Consider the following 20,558-nt stretch of genomic DNA (forward strand, 5'->3'; position numbering starts at 1 on the left):
ATCTATCTTGGAACGACAAATAAAGATCTCGTCTCTCTTGATCCCCTCGCTTACCATACTGGAAAAATTGTTCCCACGATATATCGGTTCGCGATCACTCAGTTCTTTCAAACTGTCGCGTGGCGTACTCGCTCGCGTGTATTTCGGGTGCGTGCGGGTCAATGTGCTCTAGACAACTCTTCGGATTCGTAAGTCGCCCAAGGACAGCTCTGTCTTGGTGACTGCTCAACGTTTGCATCGGATCACGGGAGTTGTCGTCGTGCCGGTGATGCTTGCTAATCTGTTGGGGATTCAGTCGTGGATCTGCAGTCCTGTCCGATTGGTACTTCGGTACTCGGTCAGGGACCAGCAATTTCACGTCCTCCGTAATCCTGTTCGGCCCCGCGGGAGTGGACCCCACTGTTCAGTTGAGGTATTGCCGTCGTAATCCTGTTCAGCGGTCCCTCCCCGTGAGTGGACCCCACTGTTCAGTTGGGGCCTCGTGCCTTGGTAATCCTGTTCAGCGGTCCCTCCCTGTGAGTGGACCCCACTGTTCAGTTGGGGCCTCTTGCCTTCGTAATCCTGTTCAGCGGTCCCTCCCCGGGTTCCACTTGTTCAGTTGGAGTGTGTCAAGTTGCTGGCCTATGTGCTGGATCCACGGCTGAATTACTAGTGGATCACTGGCATCATCTGTCGGCGCCATCGACCGCGACTCGTGTAAGTTTCGAACGGCGAAACAGGAATCGAGTTACGGCCAATTCTTGGTCTTTCCGTTGAACCTCGGGGTTATCTCGTGTACGGGGGTACGTCGCGTAGGTTTGTTAGTTCTTTCGAGAGATCGTGATCTCGTCCGTTTCGGGACAGTGTCAGTAGCTTCATCTTCTTCTTTTCGCTCCAAGTTAGATAAATGTGTCTTTGATACCGAATGTTGCCAGTAGGGATGCGAATTATTGTTTATTTGTACTGATCGATGTAATCGTTGTGTGGGAGATAGATGATACGTTACGTATGCCTTGTTCTACGTTTGTAAAGATTCATGTTAGCGCTGCGTTGGAGATATGTGTTTCGCAGTTAGACTACGAAACAACTATTTCTTTACGCAGGCCCATGGTCAAGTAGGGTCAAAACTGGACATTCTGCCAATAGGTTGAATGTCGAGATCGATGTGTAGTGTTAAATAACCCATGGGCGGGTCTCGTGCGTAGTCACCTCTTCGTGGTGAGACCTGGTAATTGGCATCGTTTTCCAAAAATTAATCAGTCGATTAATCTTTGGAAAACGATACCAAGCCAAGAACTACGCAACAGTCCAGTTTGGATCAACAAAAGCCCCTAAGATCATTTTGGATGATCTACACTGGACTGCACTATTAATTTATAACATTTAAGCCATTAATTTACAATATTTACGTCATGAATTTACAACAATAAGTCACAAATTCATAACATTTAAGCTATTAATTTTTACATTTATACCATTAATTCCTAACACTCAAACTATTAATTTATAACACTTAAGCTATTAATTTATAACATTTAAGCAAATAATTAACAACGATTAAACTATTAATTGGCACATTTAAAACATTAATTTATAAGAATCAAACCATTCCTCGAGGAATCAGTAAGTCTCGCGCTAATAGCCCAATACATCGATAGATTTAACGAAGAAATACGTAACCGCGATTACAGCCTATTAGATCATATTATTTGCTACATAATTAATAACTGTATCGCGTACAGCGATGCAGGCGGTATTGAAGAAATAAAGCCATTTTATGTTACAACTATAACGAGTAAATTTAATCGTTTAACTTGTGAAGAATTAAAAAGGTACCTGACTTCTAAATAAGCATTAAATAAGAATCTTAAATATCGCAAACAGTGATGTAGGTGTTACTCAAGAAAAAAGAACGTTTTATTTTTTAATTAGCACGAGTAGATGAACGAATCTCGATAATATAATATAACGCTTAATATGAATTTTATCTGTCTGATTATTTAATAGCTTAACTTATTTCACAGTAACGTCATCGACTGCACTTAGGCTCTTTTCCCTTTTTGTCCAAACTAATCGATAGTCGAGAACTAGTATCATGTAGGTGTGAATTTAGTCTTAGTTTGTAGAAACTATTAAAATGATAAAAATGGATATCGTATTAAATCGTAAAAGATGCCAATTTACGCTAAAAATTAAGAAATCGTTCAATTTGATTTTGTTACAATGGAAAAACCGTCTCCTGCTATGTCAAAAAATCGTTACCGTTTGATTAACAAACCGACGCCTTGTTAAGTTATATAAGGAACACGGAAGTCGCGCGCGAGCTCTTTTGTGCCTGAAATTCCGGAGAGTGAACATCGAAGAAGAACATAAATATCAGGTAAGTAAGAAAAAATATCAAACAACAACATTGTAACTAGTAATTTATAACGTCTAAACCATTAATTTACAACACTTAAGCTATTAATTTATAACATTCAAGCCATTAATTTATAACATTTAAGGAATTAATTTATAACGTCTAAACTATCAATTTATAACATTTATGCTATTAATTTATTACACTTAAGCCATTAATTTCTAACTTTTGAACTGTTATTTTATACATTTAGCCATTAATTTATAACATTTATACTATTAATTTATATCATCTAAGCCATTAAATTATAACATTCAAGCTATTAATTTATAACATTTAAACTGTTAATTTATAACATTTAAACCATTAATTTACAGCATTTAAAGTGTTATTTTATACATTTAAGCCATTAATTTATAACATTTAAGCTATTAATTTATAACATTTAAATTATTAATTTCTAACATTTAAGCCATTAATTTCTAACATTTAAGCAATTAATTGACAACATCTGAGCCACTAATTTACAACGTTTGAACTGTTGTTTTATACATTTAAGCTATTATTTTATAACATTTAAGCTATTAATTAACAACATCTTAGCCATTAATTTACAACATTTAAAGTGTTATTTTATACATTTAAGCTATTAATTCATAACATTTAAGCTATTAATTTATAACATTTAAGCCATTAATTTCTAACTTTTGAACTGTTATTTTATACATTTTGCCAATAATTTATAACATTTAAACTATTAATTTATATCATCTAAGCCATTAAATTATAACATTTAAGCTATTAATTTACAACATCTAAGCCACTAATTTACAATATTTAAACTATTAATTTATATCATCTAAGCCATTAATTTATAATATTTAAGCCATTAATCTAAAACAATTCCTCCATTAATTCTTAACAACTATACCAATAATTTATAACCATATTCTCCCATTAATTCAAAGTAATTGTGCTCTTAATTTATAACAGTTGTACCATTAATCGGAAGCAACTCTACATTCATTGATTTAAATCAGTACCATCAATGTGAGTGAATTAATGATTTATATTGTATTATTTTATTAACGAAATCATTCAGGACCCTGGATTGTTATTTTATTTCTATATAGCATTATTTTTTAATTTTAAATAAAGTACTTAATTTCTCATTTCACTATTTTGTATAAAAGCAGTGGTAACGCAGAGTGTAATTTTAAGATGTAATTTTCCATGTCTGCTAAAAACCAAGGAAACAACACCATATTCATGGAATCAAGGAAGCAAGTGTAGTTTAACCGAAGGCAACGACATCTTATCTGTAGCTGCACATGAGTCATAGGACATTTCAAATAGTGTTGTTGTTTTGCCTCGGAGTACCAAAACCGTTAGATTACAAGTAATTTAAAAACAAATAAACTCCGGACAAAACAATGCCGCCGCTACAATGTCGCTTTATTATAAAATAATTTTACATCTCTGCTTCCAATGCGTAAAAACTCATATGTAAATGGGACCCGAGCGTAGTTACCTCCTCGTGGTGGGTCCCGGTAATTGGTATCGTTTTCCAAATAATAATACACCAAGTACTATTTCGAATATTAGTATTATTATTCGAAAACGATATCAAGCTAAAAACTACTTGAATATAGTCTGGTCTTGATCACCCAAAATAGTTTTGGTGATCTAAACTGGACTAATACCCCCCCGCGGGGGCAACGTGGGACATCGTGGGACATCGCAGGACACCGTGGGATGCGAGCGTATTAGCTTTAATTAATCATAAGATAGATACCTATGTTACGTACATTGTAAGCTCATTCTGTACAAAGATACTTATCTATCTTGGAACGACAAATAAAGATCTCGTCTCTCTTGATCCCCTCGCTTACCATACTGGAAAAATTGTTCCCACGATATATCGGTTCGCGATCACTCAGTTCTTTCAAACTGTCGCGTGGCGTACTCGCTCGCGTGTATTTCGGGTGCGTGCGGGTCAATGTGCTCTAGACAACTCTTCGGATTCGTAAGTCGCCCAAGGACAGCTCTGTCTTGGTTACTGCTCAACGTTTGCATCGGATCACGGGAGTTGTCGTCGTGCCGGTGATGCTTGCTAATCTGTTGGGGATTCACTCGTGGATCTGCAGTCCTGTCCGATTGGTACTTGGGTACTCGATCAGAGACCAGCAATTTCACGTCCTCCGTAATCCTGTTCGGCCCCGCGGGAGTGGACCCCACTGTTCAGTTGAGGTATTGCCTTCGTAATCCTGTTCAGCGGTCCCTCCCCGTGAGTGGACCCCACTGTTCAGTTGGGGCCTCGTGCCTCTGTAATCCTGTTCAGCGGTCCCTCCCTGTGAGTGGACCCCACTCTTCAGTTGGGGCCTCTTGCCTTCGTAATCCTGTTCAGCGGTCCCTCCCCGGGTTCCACTTGTTCAGTTGGAGTGTGTCAAGTTGCTGGCCTATGTGCTGGATCCACGGCTGAATTACTAGTGGATCACTGGCATCATCTGTCGGCGCCATCGACCGCGACTCGTGTAAGTTTCGAACGGCGAAACAGGAATCGAGTTACGGCCAATTCTTGGGCTTTCCGTTGAACCTCGGGGTTATCTCGTGTACGGGGGTACGTCGCGTAGGTTTGTTAGTTCTTTCGAGAGATCGCGATCTCGTCCGTTTCGGGACAGTGTCAGTAGCTTCATCTTCTTCTTTTCGCTCCAAGTTAGATAAATGTGTCTTTGATACCGAATGTTGCCAGTAGGGATGCGAATTATTGTATATTTGTACTGATCGATGTAATCGTTGTGTGGGAGATAGATGATGCGTTACGTATGCCTTGTTCTACGTTTGTAAAGATTCATGTTAGCGCTGCGTTGGAGATATGTGTTTCGCAGTTAGACTACGAAACAACTATTTCTTTACGCAGGCCCATGGTCAAGTAGTGTCAAAACTGGATATTCTGCCAATAGGTTGAATGTCGAGATCGATGTGTAGTGTTAATTAACCCATGGGCGGGTCTCGTGCGTAGTCACCTCCTCGTGGTGAGACCTGCTAATTGGCATCGTTTTCCAAAAATTAATCAGTCGATTAATCTTTGGAAAACGATACCAAACCAAGAACTACGCAACAGTCCAGTTTGGATCACCAAAAGCCCCCAAGATCATTTTGGATGATCTACACTGGACTGCACTATTAATTTATAACATTTAAGCCATTAATTTACAATATTTACGTCATGAATTTACAACAATAAGTCACAAATTCATAACATTTAAGCTATTAATTTTTACATTTATACCATTAATTCCTAACATTCAAACTATTAATTTATAACACTTAAGCTATTAATTTATAACATTTAAGCAAATAATTAACAACTATTAAACTATTAATTTATAACAATTGAAACATTAATTGGCACATTTAAAACATTAATTTATAAGAATCAAACCATTCCTCGAGGAATCAGTAAGTCTCGCGCTAATAGCCCAATACATCGATAGATTTAACGAAGAAATACGTAACCGCTATTACAGCCAATTAGATCATATTATTTGCTACATAATTAATAACTGTATCACGTACAGCGATGCAGGCGGTATTGAAGAAATAAAGCCATTTTATGTTACAACTATAACGAGTAAATTTAATCGTTTAACTTGTGAAGAATTAAAAAGGTACCTGACTTCTAAATAAGCATTAAATAAGAATCTTAAACATCGCAAACAGTGATGTAGGTGTTACTCAAGAAAAAAGAACGTTTTATTTTTTAATTAGCACGAGTAAATGAACGAATATCGATAATATAATATAACGCTTAATATGAATTTTATCTGTCTGATTATTTAATAGCTTAACTTATTTCACAGTAACGTCATCGACTGCACTTAGGCTCTTTTCCCTTCTTGTCCAAACTAATCGATAGTCGAAAACTAGTATCATGTAGGTGTGAATATAGTCTTAGTTTGTAGAAACTATTAAAATGATAAAAATGGATATCGTATTAAATCGTAAAAGATGCCAATTTACGATAAAAATTAAGAAATCGTTCAATTTGATTTTGTTACAATGGAAAAACCGTCTCCTGCTATGTCAAAAAATCGTTACCGTTTGATTAACAAACCGACGCCTTGTTAAGTTATATAAGGAACACGGAAGTCGCGCGCGAGCTCTTTTGTGCCTGAAATTCCGGAGAGTGAACATCGAAGAAGAACATAAATATCAGGTAAGTAAGAAAAAATATCAAACAACAACATTGTAACTAGTAATTTATAACTTCTAAACCATTAATTTACAACACTTAAGCTATTAAATTATAACATTCAAGCCATTAATTTATAACATTTAAGGAATTAATTTATAACGTCTAAACTATTAATTTATAACATTTATGCTATTAATTTATAACATTTAAGCCATTAATTTCTAACTTTTGAACTGTTATTATATACATTTAGCCATTAATTTATAACATTTAAACTATTAATTTATATCATCTAAGCCATTAAATTATAACATTCAAGCTATTAATTTATAACATTTAAACTGTTAATTTATAACATTTAAACCATTAATTTACAGCATTTAAAGTGTTATTTTATACATTTAAGCCATTAATTTATAACATTTAAGCTATTAATTTATAACATTTAAGCCATTAATTTCTCACTTTTGAACTGTTATTTTATACATTTTGCCAATAATTTATAACATTTAAACTATTAATTTATATCATCTAAGCCATTAAATTATAACATTTAAGCTATTAATTTACAACATCTAAGCCACTAATTTACAATATTTAAACTATTAATTTATATCATCTGAGCCATTAATTTATAATATTTAAGCCATTAGTCTAAAACAATTCCTAGATTAATTCTTAACAACTATACCAATAATTTATAACCATATTCTCCCATTAATTCAAAGTAATTGTGCTCTTAATTTATTACAGTTGTACCATTAATCGGAAGCAACTCTACATTCATTGATTTAAATCAGTACCATCAATGTGAGTGAATTAATGATTTATATTGTATTATTTTATTAAGGAAATCTTTCAGGTCCCTGGATTGCTATTTTATTTCTATATAGCATTATCTTTTAATTTTAAATACAGTACTTAATTTCTCATTTCACTATTTTGTATAAAAGCAGTGGTAACGCAGAGTGTAATTTTAAGATGTAATTTTCCATGTCTGCTAAAAACCAAGGAAACAACACCATATTCATGGAATCAAGGAAGCAAGTGTAGTTTAACCGAAGGCAACGACATCTTATCTGTAGCTGCACATGAGTCATAGGACATTTCAAATAGTGTTGTTGTTTTGCCTCGGAGTACCAAAACCGTTAGATTACAAGTAATTTAAAAACAAATAAACTCCGGACAAAACAATGCCGCCGCTACAATGTCGCTTTATTATAAAATAATTTTACATCTCTGCTTCCAATGCGTAAAAACTCATATGTAAATGGGACCCGAGCGTAGTTACCTCCTCGTGGTGGGTCCCGGTAATTGGTATCGTTTTCCAAATAATAATACACCAAGTACTATTTCGAATATTAGTATTATTATTCGAAAACGATATCAAGCTAAAAACTACTTGAATATAGTCTGGTCTTGATCACCCAAAATAGTTTTGGTGATCTAAACTGGACTAATACCCCCCCGCGGGGGCAACGTGGGACATCGTGGGACATCGCAGGACACCGTGGGATGCGAACGTATTAGCTTTAATTAATCATAAGATAGATACCTATGTTATGTACATTGTAAGCTCATTCTGTACAAAGATACTTATCTATCTTGGAACGACAAATAAAGATCTCGTCTCTCTTGATCCCCTCGCTTACCATACTGGAAAAATTGTTCCCACGATATATCGGTTCGCGATCAGTCAGTTCTTTCAAACTGTCGCGTGGCGTACTCGCTCGCGTGTATTTCGGGTGCGTGCGGGTCAATGTGCTCTAGACAACTCTTCGGATTCGTAAGTCGCCCAAGGACAGCTCTGTCTTGGTGACTGCTCAACGTTTGCATCGGATCACGGGAGTTGTCGTCGTGCCGGTGATGCTTGCTAATCTGTTGGGGATTCACTCGTGGATCTGCAGTCCTGTCCGATTGGTACTTGGGTACTCGATCAGAGACCAGCAATTTCACGTCCTCCGTAATCCTGTTCGGCCCCGCGGGAGTGGACCCCACTGTTCAGTTGAGGTATTGCCTTCGTAATCCTGTTCAGCGGTCCCTCCCCGTGAGTGGACCCCACTGTTCAGTTGGGGCCTCGTGCCTCTGTAATCCTGTTCAGCGGTCCCTCCCTGTGAGTGGACCCCACTGTTCAGTTGGGGCCTCTTGCCTTCGTAATCCTGTTCAGCGGTCCCTCCCCGGGTTCCACTTGTTCAGTTGGAGTGTGTCAAGTTGCTGGCCTATGTGCTGGATCCACGGCTGAATTACTAGTGGATCACTGGCATCATCTGTCGGCGCCATCGACCGCGACCCGTGTAAGTTTCGAACGGCGAAACAGGAATCGAGTTACGGCCAATTCTTGGGCTTTCCGTTGAACCTCGGGGTTATCTCGTGTACGGGGGTACGTCGCGTAGGTTTGTTAGTTCTTTCGAGAGATCGCGATCTCGTCCGTTTCGGGACAGTGTCAGTAGCTTCATCTTCTTCTTTTCGCTCCAAGTTAGATAAATGTGTCTTTGATACCGAATGTTGCCAGTAGGGATGTGAATTATTGTTTATTTGTACTGATCGATGTAATCGTTGTGTGGGATATAGATGATGCGTTACGTATGCCTTGTTCTACGTTTGTAAAGATTCATGTTAGCGCTGCGTTGGAGATATGTGTTTCGCAGTTAGACTACGAAACAACTATTTCTTTACGCAGGCCCATGGTCAAGTAGTGTCAAAACTGGACATTCTGCCAATAGGTTGAATGTCGAGATCGATGTGTAGTGTTAAATAACCCATGGGCGGGTCTCGTGCGTAGTCACCTCCTCGTGGTGAGACCTGGTAATTGGCATCGTTTTCCAAAAATTAATCAGTCGATTAATCTTTGGAAAACGATACCAAGCCAAGAACTACGCAACAGTCCAGTTTGGATCAACAAAAGCCCCTAAGATCATCTTGGATGATCTACACTGGACTGCACTATTAATTTATAACATTTAAGCCATTAATTTACAATATTTACGTCATGAATTTACAACAATAAGTCACAAATTCATAACATTTAAGCTATTAATTTTTACATTTATACCATTAATTCCTAACACTCAAACTATTAATTTATAACACTTAAGCTATTAATTTATAACATTTAAGCAAATAATTAACAACGATTAAACTATTAATTTATAACAATTGAAACAATAATTGGCACATTTAAAACATTAATTTATAAGAATCAAACCATTCCTCGAGGAATCAGTAAGTCTCGCGCTAATAGCCCAATACATCGATAGATTTAACGAAGAAATACGTAACCGCGAATACAACCAATTAGATCATATTATTTGCTACATAATTAATAACTGTATCACGTACAGCGATGCAGGCGGTATTGAAGAAATAAAGCCATTTTATGTTACAACTATAACGAGTAAATTTAATCGCTTAACTTGTGAAGAATTAAAAAGGTACCTGACTTCTAAATAAGCATTAAATAAGAATCTTAAATATCGCAAACAGTGATGTAGGTGTTACTCAAGAAAAAAGAACGTTTTATTTTTTAATTAGCACGAGTAAATGAACGAATATCGATAATATAATATAACGCTTAATATGAATTTTATCTGTCTGATTATTTAATAGCTTAACTTATTTCACAGTAACGTCATCGACTGCACTTAGGCTCTTTTCCCTTTTTGTCCAAACTAATCGATAGTCGAAAACTAGTATCATGTAGGTGTGAATATAGTCTTAGTTTGTAGAAACTATTAAAATGATAAAAATGGATATCGTATTAAATCGTAAAAGATGCCAATTTACGATAAAAATTAAGAAATCGTTCAATTTGATTTTGTTACAATGGAAAAACCGTCTCCTGCTATGTCAAAAAATCGTTACCGTTTGATTAACAAACCGACGCCTTGTTATGTTATATAAGGAACACGGAGGTCGCGCGCGAGCTCTTTTGTGCCTGAAATTCCGGAGAGTGAACATCGAAGAAGAACATAAATATCAGGTAAGTAAGAAAAAATATCAAACAACAACATTGTAACTAGTAATTTATAACTTCTAAACCATTAATTTACAACACTTCAGCTATTAATTTATAACATTCAAGCCATTAATTTATAACATTTAAGGAATTAATTTATAACGTCTAAACTATTAATTTATAACATTTATGCTATTAATTTATAACATTTAAGCCATTAATTTCTAACTTTTGAACTGTTATTTTATACATTTAGCCATTAATTTATAACATTTAAACTATTAATTTATATCATCTAAGCCATTAAATTATAACATTCAAGCTATTAATTTATAACATTTAAACTGTTAATTTATAACATTTAAACCATTAATTTACAGCATTTAATGTGTTATTTTATACATTTAAGCCATTAATTTATAACATTTAAGCTATTAATTTATAACACTTAAGCCATTAATTTCTAACTTTTGAACTGTTATTTTATACATTTTGCCAATAATTTATAACATTTAAACTATTAATTTATATCATCTAAGCCATTAAATTATAACATTTAAGCTATTAATTTAAAACATCTAAGCCACTAATTTACAATATTTAAACTATTAATTTGTATCATCTAAGCTATTAATTTATAATATTTAAGCCATTAATCTAAAACAATTCCTCCATTAATTTTTAACAACTATACCAATAATTTATAACCATATTCTCCCATTAATTCAAAGTAATTGTGCTCTTGATTTATAACAGTTGTACCATTAATAGGAAGCAACTCTACATTCATTGATTTAAATCAGTACCATCAATGTGAGTGAATTAATGATTTATATTGTATTATTTTATTAACGAAATCTTTCAGGTCCCTGGATTGCTATTTTATTTCTATATAGCATTATTTTTTAATTTTAAATGCAGTACTTAATTTATCATTTCACTATTTTGTATAAAAGCAGTGGTAACGCAGAGTGTAATTTTAAGATGTAATTTTCCATGTCTGCTGAAAACCAAGGAAACAACACCATATTCATGGAATCAAGGAAGCAAGTGTAGTTTAACCGAAGGCAACGACATCTTATCTGTAGCTGCACATGAGTCATAGGACATTTCAAATAGTGTTGTTGTTTTGCCTCGGAGTACCAAAACCGTTAGATTACAAGTAATTTAAAAACAAATAAACTCCGGACAAAACAATGCCGCCGCTACAATGTCGCTTTATTATAAAATAATTTTACATCTCTGCTTCCAATGCGTAAAAACTCATATGTAAATGGGACCCGAGCGTAGTTACCTCCTCGTGGTGGGTCCCGGTAATTGGTATCGTTTTCCAAATAATAATACACCAAGTACTATTTCGAATATTAGTATTATTATTCGAAAACGATATCAAGCTAAAAACTACTTGAATATAGTCTGGTCTTGATCACCCAAAATAGTTTTGGTGATCTAAACTGGACTAATACCCCCCCGCGGGGGCAACGTGGGACATCGTGGGACATCGCAGGACACCGTGGGATGCGAGCGTATTAGCTTTAATTAATCATAAGATAGATACCTATGTTATGTACATTGTAAGCTCATTCTGTACAAAGATACTTATCTATCTTGGAACGACAAATAAAGATCTCGTCTCTCTTGATCCCCTCGCTTACCATACTGGAAAAATTGTTCCCACGATATATCGGTTCGCGATCACTCAGTTCTTTCAAACTGTCGCGTGGCGTACTCGCTCGCGTGTATTTCGGGTGCGTGCGGGTCAATGTGCTCTAGACAACTCTTCGGATTCGTAAGTCGCCCAAGGACAGCTCTGTCTTGGTGATTGCTCAACGTTTGCATCGGATCACGGGAGTTGTCGTCGTGCCGGTGATGCTTGCTAATCTGTTGGGGATTCAGTCGTGGATCTGCAGTCCTGTCCGATTGGTACTTCGGTACTCGGTCAGGGACCAGCAATTTCACGTCCTCCGTAATCCTGTTCGGCCCCGCGGGAGTGGACCCCACTGTTCAGTTGAGGTATTGCCTTCGTAATCCTGTTCAGCGGTCCCTCCCCGTGAGTGGACCCCACTGTTCAGTTGGGGCCTCGTGCCTTGGTAATCCTGTTCAGCGGTCCCTCCCTGTGAGTGGACCCCACTATTCAGTTGGGGCCTCTTGCCTTCGTAATCCTGTTCAGCGGACCCTCCCCGGGTTCCACTTGTTCAGTTGGAGTGTGTCAAGTTGCTGGCCTATGTGCTGGATCCACGGCTGAATTACTACTGGATCACTGGCATCATCTGTCGGCGCCATCGACCGCGACTCGTGTAGGTTTCGAACGGCGAAACAGGAATCGAGTTACGGCCAATTCTTGGGAAGGGAAAAGGAAGTGACGATAATAGGAGGAGATTGGAATGCAAGAACGGGAGGGGAGCGAGGGCTGATAAACGAGGGACTAGGAAAAGCAAAAAGCAGGAGATCAAAAGACAAGACAATAAATACGGAAGGTAGGACGCTATTAAGTTTGCTGGATGAAAGAGGCTGGACGATAATTAATGATCCAGACAAAGAAGGATATGAGTGGACCTATGTGGGGGAGAGGGGAAAATCGGTAATAAACTACGTGATTGGCAATCAGGAAGCGATCGAAGAAATAACAGACATAAAGGTAGGAAAAAGAGTAGAGTCAGACGACATGCCGTTAGAAATAGGATTAGGGGGACCAGAGTTGCAAAGAGATGAGGAAAGAAAAGAAGAAGAGAAGGAAAGAAGGGAATGGACAAAAGAAAGTGTGGGAAGATATTTAGAGGAGTGAAAAAACTGGGCAAGCAGGGGTGGAACAGTAGAGGAAATGTGGACAGAAATCAAGAAGAAGATAAACGAGGCAATACCAAAGAAGAGAGTAAGGATAAGGAAATGGAGCATAGTAGAAAAGGTATGGTACGACAAGGAGTGGAAAGAGAGGTAAAGGGAGATAAGAAGGAAAATGACAAAATTTAGGAAATGGAAATGCGGCAGAGAAGAATTCATAGAGGAGAAGAAGCCGTTTAAACAGTGGTGTAAACAAAGAAAGGAGAAGCAGGAAGAGGAAAAAATGGAGAAAATCAACACGATCAAAACAGAGCAAGAAACATGGATATACATAAATAAATATAGAAGCAGAAGAGAGGTTATAGACGAAGAAATAATGGAAGAGGAGTAGAAAAGTTATTTTATGGAAATGTTAGAGGGGACAGAGAGTAAAGAGGACAGAAAAACAGAAGGGCGGAGAGCGGAGGAGGAATCAAAGGAGGAGAGAGAAGACAACATAGAGAAGGAAGAGGTGATATTCCAAACAAGGAACTTGAAAGAGAAAAAAGCAACAGGGCGAGATTGTTTGGAAAACGAGGTATGGAAGTATGTGCCAAAGGAAGTGGGGGAGGCGTTATGGGAGATGTGAAGGAAAGTATGGAACGGAGTGGGGATGCCTGAAGACTGGAGAAAAGGCGTAATATGTCCGATTTACAAGAGGGGAGACAAGGGAGCAGTGAAGAGCTACAGAGGGGTCACGTTAATGGTCACGGCATATAAGATTTATGCAGGAATTCTGGACGAGCTGCTGAAGGTGGAGATCGAAGACAAGCTGGGAGAGGGCCAATTTGGGCTTAGGAAAGGAAGAGGAGTAATAGACGCAGTGTACGTATTGAACCATATAATAGACAAACAATTGAACGGAGAAAGAGGGAAGCTATATGCATGCTTCGCGGATTTAAAGACAGCGTTTGATAGGGTCGACAGGAAGAAGCTGGGGGAGATAATGAAGAGAATGGAGGTTAACGAGAAGTTAACCATAAGGATAGAGAAGATATACGAGGAGACAAAGAACGTAGTGAGGATCAGGAACCATAACACAAAAGAGTTTTGGACAGTGAGTGGAGTGAGTCAAGGGTGGACGCTGAGCCCGACACTATTCAACGTCTATGTGGCAGGGCTGGAAGAGGAAATAAGGAAAGGTCAAGTAGGAGGTATAGTGGTAGCAGACAGAAAGGTATGCTCACTATCATATGCAGTTGACATTGTATTGATAGCGGACAGACAAGAGGAGTTAAAGGAAATGATGAAGAGATTTAAAACATTCCTAATGGAAGTGGAACTTTAATTGAGCACGGAAAAGACAAAAGTAGTAGTGTTTGAAAAGAAAAGGAACAATAGGAGACAAAGGAAATGGAGATGGGGTGAGCAAGAACTAGAAGAAGTGGACGAAATAAGGTATTTAGGGTACATACTGCAGAAAAATGGGAGTGACGAGAAGCATATTCAAGACAGAAAAAAGAGGGCACCAATTGCGATAAAGAAGACATGGAGCGTAGGAGAAAGGATATTTAAAAGGGGCTACAAGAGGAGAATGAGGATGTTTGGAGCACTGGTAGAGAGTGTAGCGCTGTTTGGAGCGGAGGTGTGGGGATGGAACGTAGAGGAGAGACTGGACAGGATAAAAGGGAGATACGTGAGATGGATTCTAGGCTTAGCCACAACAACGCCAAATTACATTCTGAGAGAGGAGTGCAAGATAGAGGAAATAAGAGAAAAGGCGCTGAAAAGAGCAGTAAGGTATGAGGAGAAAGCCTTAGAATCGAAGAAGGAATTAGTAAAGGAGTGTATAAAGGAGAGGGAAAAGAATTGGGGAAAGGGTCATGAAGGGACAAGAGCAAGGAAAAGAAAGATGAGGTTAGAGGAGGCGAGAGAGGGGAGGACACAAGTGGAGGAATGAGATAGACAAGAAAGGAAGACAGCTAACCAAATCATAGAAGAAAGTGGGAAGAGAGAAACAGAGGAGAGGGAGAAAAGGATAAGGGAAGCTAAGTACAACAGATATTTCAGAAACATAGCAAAAGAAGGGCTACCAAAGTATCTAGAAGGAAAGATGAAATGGAAGGCCAGAAGTATGGTAGCAAGATTTAGATGTGGTAACGAAACCAGGGCAAGGGAACACTGGAAAGAGGAGGGAGAAAGAGGATGCAGATTATGCAAGAAAGGAGAGGGGAACTTGAGACACATATTAGAGGAATGTGAGATAACAGGAGGAGCAAGGAACATGGTAGAAACACTAAATGAGACTGGAGAAGGACTTGCAGAATTGAAAGCGATAATAGTGAAGAGAAGAGTAGCAGAAGAGGGGGAGGAACGACAGGGAGGGAGCACGGCAAGGAAGCAAAAGTCAAAGACTATTTCTTTATTAGTTCCTTCCCCTACAAACTTTATAACTTTGAAGTAAAAGTAAACCAGATTCTGTAAATATCTTCAACATCGTAATAGGGAATATATTACTAAGAAAATAATTGTATTGTATGAATTTTTTATATTTTATATATACTTGTCTATACTAATGTGCAAATACTGTAATAAAATTGCATATACAATATCAAATTTATTATTTAACAGGTCTGGGTAAATAAAGTAAACAAATTGTTATTATATATAAATATATATATTTCCGTCAAAAGTGACTTATTAGAATTAAGTTACATTTCTAGTTATATAAAATGTAAAAAATATTATGTACATGAGTCCAGTTAATATCTTACACTGTACAATTTAAGGATAATCACAAATTAGCCTTAGCTATAGTGGTAGACGATACCTATATAGCTATGTGATTATGTGTCATAACTTCTTTCTCGAACCTTCTTCCAACTAATATCCTGAAATAAAACATATAAATGAATAAACTACTGAAAAAGGTAAAATGTTTGAGAAATATTATGATTTATAAAATACAATAGTACATACGCAGTAGAACGAGCAGCAGTTGTACTTGTAATAGTTAATCATCCGACGAATCATCTTGACTATGTTCGTGTAATACAACATATTCTCTGGTGCTGTATCCAAAACGGATTACATCCCGTTCTAATAATTCGTGATATCTTCTCGGTTCTAATTTTACATTATTTACAAATGTGCCATTTGCAGACTCTAGGTCTATAAGATAAGGGCAAATTCTTTTCCCTTCGCCTCCACCTTCTTTTTGAAAAGGTACTAAACGATATTGTAGAACCGCATGCTGCTTGGAGCCTGAAGGGTGATCCAAGGGAATATCCGCAATTTTGCGATCTCTACCCATTAAATAAGCTGAGTGTCTATGAACATACAAGATAGGCAATGCTTTCTCTTCCTTGAACGGATATAAGCTCCATCTTCGTTTAGGTTTTCTCGCATCTGCAGGTTCGGAATATTTAATAACCACACCATTTACAGTGTTTGTATCTTCTGTTAGTTTTCCAGACAATTCGAAATTTGGTTTTTCTTTTTCCTGTTTTGGCTTGCGTTTCGCACTAACAATAGGTTTACTCCATTCTGGCGAACGTTCTCTCTTTACTCGTACTTCTTTGTAGTTATTTCTACTCATTGTAGGGATCTTGTTGCGAATTCGATTAAATAGCAACCGGACAAATCAAACCAATCGGACGTTATCGCGTACCTCGAATGACAACGCTCAACGTGGTGGAGGTTTAATAGTTTAACCTATCCTCAATCGAGTGTTAGTGTTATTTAGCACTTTACTTGCGCTTGTTGAGACTGAAACGCTTCACCCGAACGGTACGATGGTCTGTCAATGACTGTCCTAGTATGTTGCGGATTTGTTTAATAGATTAACCGAACCTCGATCGAGCATTAGTGTTATTTAGCACTTGTACTTGTGGAGACTGAAACACAGCACCTTCACGGTACGAAGGTCTGTTAAAGACTAGCCATAATATAATGCCGCTTCTCCCCACCAGCCGTTGAGTTTCGGCCATCATGCTCTCCCCACCACCTGTTTCGGAACTGCACATCCGGGACTCCCAGACAGGATAGAACGTGTCCGAGACATAAACAGAAGCATGTGAGTCGAACAAAATCAGTAATAACAAAAAATAACAGCTGTTACACGCGTAATTTTTTTAATGATGGTTTTATACCCATTTTAAAAACAGGGAGTTTATGGGAATCACGATTGGTCCAGGTGCCTATGGGTTCGCTGTCAAACGGGACGAAACTCGGGTCGGACGCTCTGAAATCCCAGCTCCTGATGCGCCAAAGGATGCCAGGAGGCAGTAAATGTATACATAAATTATTTATATTATATAACGTAATATGCTATAACGTTACACCATATAACGTTATACCATATCACGTGTTACGTTATAACGTTATACTATATAACGTAATACGTCATAGCGTAACAGTATATAATGTAATACGTTATAACGTTATACTAAATAACGTTATACTATAAAACGTAATACAATACGTTACAAGGTTACACTATATAAGGTAATACAATAGGTTATAAGAAGCTGAAAACAGAAGACAAATGGTATAGGTGGAATGAAAGCGAGGAGAATCTAGAAGAAGAAAGAAGGCGAGGGTCGAGAGGATGAGATAATGAGATAGATACGGGGGGCGGGGTACATAAAGGGGTACTGCTTCTGGAACGTAGCAGGGATAATGAACAAGGAGAAAGAGGTATGGGAATATTTGAGGACATTTGACGTAATCGGCCGCACGGAAACATGGACAGAGGAAAGCAAATGGGAAAGGGTAAAACATAGACTACCCAAGGAATACGACTGGAAATGCACTGCAGCAAGGAGAGAAGGGAAAAAGGGAAGGGCAAATGGTGGTATAATAACAGGCGTAAACAAAAATCTGAAGGAAATAGAGTATAAGGAAATAACTGATGACATAGTAGAAAGAAAAATAAGGTACAAGGAGAGGACCTATAGAATAGTGGTGGTTTATAATTGCGACACGAAAAGGACATGGAATGAAATAGAGGAAAATGTAGAGGGAAGGGAAAAGGAAGTGACGATCATAGGAGGAGATTGGAATGCAAGAACGGGAGAGGAGCGAGGGCTGATAAACGAGGGACTAGGAAAAGCAAAAAGCAGGAGATCAAAAGACAAGACAATAAATACGGAAGGTAGGACGCTATTAAGTTTGCTGGATGAAAGAGGCTGGACGATAATTAATGGTCCAGACAAAGAAGGATATGAGTGGACCTATGTGGGGGAGAGGGGAAAATCGGTAATAAACTACGTGATTGGCAATCAGGAAGCGATCGAAGAAATAACAGACATAAAGGTAGGAAAAAGAGTAGAGTCAGACGACATGCCGTTAGAAATAGGATTAGGGGGACCAGAGTTGCAAAGAGATGAGGAAAGAAAAGAAGAAGAGAAGGAAAGAAGGGAATGGACAAAAGAAAGTGTGGGAAGATATTTAGAGGAGTGAAAAAACTGGGCAAGCAGGGGTGGAACAGTAGAGGAAATGTGGACAGAAATCAAGAAGAAGATAAACGAGGCAATACCAAAGAAGAGAGTAAGGATAAGGAAATGGAGCATAGTAGAAAAGGTATGGTACGACAAGGAGTGGAAAGAGAGGTAAAGGGAGATAAGAAGGAAAATGACAAAATTTAGGAAATGGAAATGCGGCAGAGAAGAATTCATAGAGGAGAAGAAGCCGTTTAAACAGTGGTGTAAACAAAGAAAGGAGAAGCAGGAAGAGGAAAAAATGGAGAAAATCAACACGATCAAAACAGAGCAAGAAACATGGATATACATAAATAAATATAGAAGCAGAAGAGAGGTTATAGACGAAGAAATAATGGAAGAGGAGTAGAAAAGTTATTTTATGGAAATGTTAGAGGGGACAGAGAGTAAAGAGGACAGAAAAACAGAAGGGCGGAGAGCGGAGGAGGAATCAAAGGAGGAGAGAGAAGACAACATAGAGAAGGAAGAGGTGATATTCCAAACAAGGAACTTGAAAGAGAAAAAAGCAACAGGGCGAGATTGTTTGGAAAACGAGGTATGGAAGTATGTGCCAAAGGAAGTGGGGGAGGCGTTATGGGAGATGTGAAGGAAAGTATGGAACGGAGTGGGATGCCTGAAGACTGGAGAAAAGGCGTAATATGTCCGATTTACAAGAGGGGAGACAAGGGAGCAGTGAAGAGCTACAGAGGGGTCACGTTAATGGTCACGGCATATAAGATTTATGCAGGAATTCTGGACGAGCTGCTGAAGGTGGAGATCGAAGACAAGCTGGGAGAGGGCCAATTTGGGCTTAGGAAAGGAAGAGGAGTAATAGACGCAGTGTACGTATTGAACCATATAATAGACAAACAATTGAACGGAGAAAGAGGGAAGCTATATGCATGCTTCGCGGATTTAAAGACAGCGTTTGATAGGGTCGACAGGAAGAAGCTGGGGGAGATAATGAAGAGAATGGAGGTTAACGAGAAGTTAACCATAAGGATAGAGAAGATATACGAGGAGACAAAGAACGTAGTGAGGATCAGGAACCATAACACAAAAGAGTTTTGGACAGTGAGTGGAGTGAGTCAAGGGTGGACGCTGAGCCCGACACTATTCAACGTCTATGTGGCAGGGCTGGAAGAGGAAATAAGGAAAGGTCAAGTAGGAGGTATAGTGGTAGCAGACAGAAAGGTATGCTCACTATCATATGCAGTTGACATTGTATTGATAGCGGACAGACAAGAGGAGTTAAAGGAAATGATGAAGAGATTTAAAACATTCCTAATGGAAGTGGAACTTTAATTGAGCACGGAAAAGACAAAAGTAGTAGTGTTTGAAAAGAAAAGGAACAATAGGAGACAAAGGAAATGGAGATGGGGTGAGCAAGAACTAGAAGAAGTGGACGAAATAAGGTATTTAGGGTACATACTGCAGAAAATGGGAGTGACGAGAAGCATATTCAAGACAGAAAAAAGAGGGCACCAATTGCGATAAAGAAGACATGGAGCGTAGGAGAAAGGATATTTAAAAGGGGCTACAAGAGGAGAATGAGGATGTTTGGAGCACTGGTAGAGAGTGTAGCGCTGTTTGGAGCGGAGGTGTGGGGATGGAACGTAGAGGAGAGACTGGACAGGATAAAAGGGAGATACGTGAGATGGATTCTAGGCTTAGCCACAACAACGCCAAATTACATTCTGAGAGAGGAGTGCAAGATAGAGGAAATAAGAGAAAAGGCGCTGAAAAGAGCAGTAAGGTATGAGGAGAAAGCCTTAGAATCGAAGAAGGAATTAGTAAAGGAGTGTATAAAGGAGAGGGAAAAGAATT

General features: G+C 38.0%; 1 pseudogene; it reads right to left on the bottom strand.

Annotated features, from left to right (window-relative positions):
* Positions 1-15,937: 15,937 nt before the first annotated feature.
* LOC138189547 (smad nuclear-interacting protein 1 pseudogene) lies at positions 15,938-16,959 on the bottom strand (annotated as a pseudogene).
* Positions 16,960-20,558: the final 3,599 nt, after the last annotated feature.

Source organism: Bombus flavifrons, unplaced genomic scaffold (genome assembly GCF_040668555.2).
Source record: "Bombus flavifrons isolate JBK064 unplaced genomic scaffold, iyBomFlav1_principal scaffold0219, whole genome shotgun sequence".
NCBI lineage: Eukaryota > Metazoa > Arthropoda > Insecta > Hymenoptera > Apidae > Bombus > Bombus flavifrons.